Source organism: Pinus tabuliformis, chromosome 8, assembly GCF_031772625.1.
Source record: "Pinus tabuliformis cultivar Carrire ecotype Pingquan chromosome 8, CPIR1, whole genome shotgun sequence".
NCBI classification, from domain to species: domain Eukaryota; kingdom Viridiplantae; phylum Streptophyta; class Pinopsida; order Pinales; family Pinaceae; genus Pinus; species Pinus tabuliformis.
Genome location: NC_142294.1, coordinates 467,140,122 through 467,146,774, shown reverse-complemented (window position 1 = coordinate 467,146,774; position 6,653 = coordinate 467,140,122).

Below are 6,653 nucleotides of genomic sequence, written 5' to 3'. Positions count from 1 at the left end.
ATCATGTGTCATATTCATGTTTCTTATTGATCCTATGGAACTCCTTCAACGAAGTTGAAATTTTTTGTCATAAGGTTCCTTGGATATATCTCCTTTCCCCAGGAGTTTTAACATGTCAAGGTAGTCATCCTGCATTCTTCTTATTAGAATTGTTTTAACTATTTCCTTGTCGAGAGTACTATGTTGAGATCTCTGCATATTGTACTAAAGGCTCTCAACATATTCTTCCAAGTTTTCATATGGTGTCTGAGTTATCTTAAATAAATCTTCCCTTTGATCTTTGGAACGATAGTAGTCTTGATACTTTTCTAAAATGGTCTTCTTCATCCCATCCCAGGAGGTGAAGGATGCCTCACAAAGTCCCATAAACCATCTTAGTGAAGCTTCCTTTAGCATAGCTAGGAACAATTTTAATTTATGTTCATAGAGGAATTCAAATTCTAAGAAAAATGTCTCTGGATCTTCAATAATTGTACCCTGAAAAGTAGGAAGTGCAAGAAAAGTGTTGTTCTTCATTTGGGCCTATCCCTAGATATTTCCAATGGGGAACTCAAAAGTGGTAACTAAGCTACCTGAAATTTGATCCTACCTAAAATCTTGATAGTTTTGCATAGTTGTTACAAGTGGCTACCCTAATGGAGTAGATTGCTCTATTTTTTCTCCTGATGGTTACTTAGGTTGTTCAAGCTATTCATGTTTCTCAAATAGTTTGAATTGTCCAAGTGGCCCTAATGATTTCACAACACCTTCTACAATAGAATTATCAGTAGGTTGTTTCACAACATCGCCTATATCTGGGATGAACTGATCAAGTAATCATTCTTATGGACCTAATTCTAAATCTCATTCATTTCAACCCCCTTGTCCTTCTATCAAGCCTTGATACCCTTCCTCTATTGATACAGATGAACTAGAAACTCTAGGGCTTGTCTATGAGATTGAAGGTTCATAAAATTTCACCTCCTTAATATGTGCACCCAACAAAAATAACTTAGGGGATGCTAGCCTTTGTAGAGTAGTTTTACCTAATCCTTTATTCTTAGATGTTTCTCCCTAATCAGATGATTATGCTTCCACTTTTGAAATTATCTCTTGTATATATGTTACTCTTCTCAAGTCCTGATTCTTCTTCTTTCTCCCACATCCTCTTCCACATACACGGTTAGTTTCTTTGGGAGCACCACACTTTTCTTCCTCAATATTCATGCAATGCAATCCTATGTGCCCTGACTCTTGATGAGACCAAGCTCACTTCAGTATATAAAAGAGATTTGTAGTTTCTTACCTCTTGTATTATTGTCAAGAAAACTCAGAGCTAGGAAATCATCTAAGAAACTTTCAATCAATTCATGCAAACAATACTAGTCACACATGTGTACCTCAAATAGTCTCCTTGACAACAACGCTAAAATGTTGAGTGGATCTATTGTCCTTTTAAATCATAACATCCAATCCAACTCACACATAAATTTTCAATCTGGATAGGCTTTTTATTTCAAGGCTATTTTGATAAATATATGTAGCAACAAATGGAAACTAGTACTAAGAAAATATCAAAACCAATTGTTGCAAATGTCACTCTTAGCACTCTAAACACACTTGTTGTCACACTCCAAACCTTGTTCACACTTTGAAAAGAAAGGACACACAAGTTGTAAAAAAAATCACATTGTCACACAATCATTCTCATTAAGAGGAAACAACACTCGTGGAAACCATTCAACACTCAACAATTGTTGTAACACTCATTCAATCAATTAAAAAAACCAAAGAAATGTAATAGTAATCAAACAAATCATCACACCTAAGGAAGGGCCTAGTCCAAGACCTATGTTGTTACACAATGATAGAGGCTACAATACTACAATTATTCAATGCATGAACAAGATCTGTAACAATAATAGTAAATCACACATAACTCGCAACTAAGAGGAAATAAATGTACTACTACAATACCTCTCTAACTAGTGATCCATGCTAAGAAGGAGGGTCCTTCCTCCTTAGCAGGGGTTGGTGAATTACACAACACACAAGCTAATCAGGAAAGAGATATGAATCCATGAATGGTAAAGAGTTACATTAATGAAAGTTACAGTACATGATTACAATGTTGGTGTTTCTCCCTTCTCTGATATCTATCTATGCATGCCTCATGGGCAAAGAGTACATTATTTTATAATTTCATATTACATTCCTATTTTCAAAAAGTAGGATCATCATGGGAATCTCTTGATTCTCATGTGATCCAAATCAAGATTATACAAAAAATGTCTTATAACAAATTGTCTTAATTGAAACAGAGTTGTAACAACTTTCTAAATTACAATGATTTATCATTTGGAAATCCCAACTATTTGAACTAAGTCAACTGTGTTGTCCATGAATGTCTTGTTTCAATGGTTAAACTAGCTCTAACCATGTGCCTGTCTATGTCATTCTTTATTGTTAATTATAGAAGAACAAAATATCTATAATAAGCTTGGTATTATATTAGCATCATTAGTAAAGTCTTCATTCCATCTTTACCGGGGCAGAATTGAGGAGATATCATCATGTAACAGCCATATCACCTAAAACAACCATACCTTTAACTTTCCTTAATTGGCGATCCTTAAGTCATGTTACATATTTCAAAACATTAATAATATAAACATAACATAAGTTCAACTATTGCATGGTCTCATTATTTTCTTTGCATAAAAGGCATCTATTTGGACCTTGCCAACTTATTTTCTATCTTAAATCCCATGTTAAAACCCTATGACTTAAATCCATCTTCAAAATAACATGATATTTGAAAGGGCACTTAAATTTCCAAATAGATTTCCACCGCCATTTAGGATTTCCCATTCCATGATATTCACGTAGAGCCTTATACCTTTTCTTTGAAAGGTATATTCCCATTGCAAGGTTCTTCAACCAAGTTAATTCATACTATGTATCTTTAGTTATAACATTGATAAAATGTTTACTCTATGTCCTCTGATTTATAGGCACCAACCTGAAGGAGACACCTATATCCTCTGATTTACAAGCACCAACCTGATTTTCCTATCAAATCCCTTTTTCATCATATTTTCAAACTATATACAGTAATTCCATTTAATTTTATTCATTCCAACTCCTTGATATTTTTTATTCTCTTAAATGGCCCAAATCTTGTATTTCTCATCCCCTGCTCACACTCTATTCAGCTCTCAACTATGCTCGATATTCAACTGCAACTTGTATCTACATTATAATATGTTATGTTATCTATTTATGCATAGTCAATACTATCATAATGCCTCACTTAGCAACACAATCTACTCAGGCTTCCTATGCTTCATTTGGCTTACTATTATTTTTAATACATGTTTTTTGTATTCTCCCTAAGTAATTATTTTCTTCACACATGCACAAGTTCAACCTATATTTTAATTGTTTTTCCCTGATTTTATATTTTATTGCCTTTCTTTACCATGGGTGTCAATCAATGGTATTGAGCATGGTATTGTGGATCCTTTGACTACTTCAACATGCCACACTCTATTTATATACAGTATTATATTTTTTTCCCAAGTTCTTACCAACTCTCTTCCTATTCACGTCAATTTTACCTGACAGTATCAAATTTAGCAATTCATATCATGTTTTAACTATGGTACCAACCTTTAATTCACTTTTGTTCTAAGTTAGTGCCTTTTAGAGTTGAGCACTTTACTATTGCCTATATAATGCTTATTTACATTTTACCTCCCATCTGTCCAACCTATTAAACAATAGGTTCTTTAGCCCTTTAACCCTACACAACCATACCTTGCACAACCAAGTCATTTGGTGGAACTTTGATGAGTTGGAACCGTGACTTTTACATATCGGGTCATACTATAATGGATTTGTACCTATAATAACAACCCTTGGATGTTAGAATTTGGCACCTCATAACCTGGCGTTGTGACTTAGTGCTTACATATAAAATGCCAAAGACACTTCGTGTTAGAAAGTCAAAAAGGAAGAAATATTTCCTTATATTGATAATTACTTATGATCTTATTATCTTCTTTTTATGTCTTCTTTTATTTTCTTATAATCAAGCAACTAAAAAAAAATAAACATGAATATCACAAAAATAGGTGACATGGTGTGTAGGCTCTCATCTAGGGATAAAACCCATATTCTAGGGGAAAACAAGACCTTTGGCCAAGACAAAGACCTCCTCCACTTCACCAAGTCAACCTCATGTTGATGGTCTGAATTGACCTTATCAACATTGGGGGAAAACCAGCTAGTCGGGACCCCAATTAGGTCCTTTTCCATTTGGGATAATGGCTCTAATTGGAATTATGGGACCAATTTCCCTTTAACATAATTGTACAAAGTGGGATGGATCTTGGTGATAATGGATCTATTAGAACTACTAATATATCTTGATAAATTACTTATAAATTACCATAACCTATTATAGTACCCAGTTAAAATGAAAACATATGTGATAGAAAGATGTCGTAATAAACATAATAATGTAGATTATTATGAAATTACTATATTAATTCAATAGAAAGGAAATTAATTTAATTAAAGAATCACATATGATAAAAATCTCGTTGTAACAATATAAATTAATTTTCAACCAGACACATCAGTAGTGATCATGAAAGACTGACTAGAACACATATATGTGAACAATTTGTTTCAAAGAAAAGAAACAGAAATAATGGATAGTAGTACCTGAGAAACTGTAAATTTGCTCATTCTGGAACTGCAAGTGGTTAAACTTTATATTAAGAAAAACTACAGTAGTGCAATTTAAGTCATTTTTTTTCAAAATTCAAAACCGCTATCTCCATCTTGGAGAGGTACATTTATAGTATCATTACAAAAAATGATAAAAACAAACTCTTCCACTAATATCTCAAAAGAAACAAACAGTAAAAAACTAATCAATAAATTTTTGTAACAATATTTGAACTTAGGATGAAGACTACCCAATAGTGAGTTGTCGCAACCTGTATATGTCCAACAGACTGGTGAGCTCTAGAGGCTGCTTAGGCTTGATCCTCATTTGGATGGAAAAAATAACAACCTTCAATGGTGGTAACATATGTGTAGTAATATTGGATAAGAAACAAATTACCAACCATTGGCTATGAGGCTTGACAAGAAACTGCCAATGATTTCCAAGGTCAATTTTAGACAACTGCTCAATTCTCTCAACCATTATTTTGTTTTGTTCCAACCAAGTTTTCAATAATGTTTTGGCATCGGGAAGTGAATCCTCTGAGCAGTTGGAACTCATATTTGATTGTGACAAAGTATCATTAACTTATTTAATGATAGAATTAGAAATATCTCGAGCCTCGTTCACTGTAGCCTCTGCTTGTTTCATTTTGAATTCCCATTCTTGAAAAATTATTAACTTTTGTGCCTCATCAATTTTAGGCAGATTTTCTTTTCTACCTTTTGCACTTTCTTGCCAACTTAGAAAATCAGTTAATTCTTCATTTACTTAATCAAAATAGCTCATCACCTCGTCCAACTGATCAATAAGAGAATTTCTTGTCTTACATTGATCCCGAATCAACATGAGCTTATTGAAAAAGATCTACTGATACCTGAACCCTAAACCCTAAACTTTGTTAGTTGAGGAATGACACTCAACTGCTCTATCTTTCTATGTATTTTTTCAAGCTTATTATCTTTCATCTATCTCCTTGTCGTGTTGTAGTTTCAATGTATCAAATTTCTTTTGTTACTCTCCAAATTGATTTTTCCATTGTTCGGTAATTTTTTGTTTCTTTGTATTGAATTATTGTTCCAACAAGATGATCTTCTCCTCTTTCTCCTTTATAAGTTCTTGGAATTCTACTACTTTTTCAATTGTGGTTGAATCATAGGCTCCTGTAAATTGGGTTAACTTTTCTAATTCTTTTGTTGTTCTAGCAGAGGAACCTTTCCATAAAACTTCAAAGGAAGAGAGCTTGTTGGGCACCAATGACTCAGACTGATCAAGCTTTCTTTTCTTTCATCCCCTTTTGACTATTTCCTTATGTTGGGGTTGTAGAAAATATCCAAGGGAAGAATTTCTTCACTATTGAGAGTAACCTTCGAAGTAGGGAGGGAGGAATAATTTCAATATCCTTTTGATCATGAATAAGGGACTTATCAGAAATTTCTCTTGACTTTGTTTCTTGTTTAGAATTCTTAAGAGTACCTTGAACATCAACTTGTTCTAAAGAAGTTGCAATTTGAGAAACTATAGTTTCACCCTTGGCCTTCGGATTAAGAGTCATATTAAACTCATTCCATGCCTAATTTAATTTAGGATTAAAAATCTATTCTTCTACCTAAGGTGTAGGGGAAACTATAACAACATTCGACTGATCCTAAGGAGTAATATCTGACTGTGAAGAACTTTCAGGCTGAACAGCAAACACTAATGATTTTTCCAGAGATAGTTGTAGCAAATCTAGTGGAAGATTGGCTAACTTAGAGGTTCTATATTGAATAAAATGAGTTTTATCCTCTACAGTAAATTTTCCATCCACTCATTGTGATATTGTTGCATAGGAGGGACACTGTGCAAACATATAACAACTAGTTTTTAACTAATTTTATAATATTTTAATACATATTTCCCTACCACCAATTCTTAAATAATTTTTTAACTAACT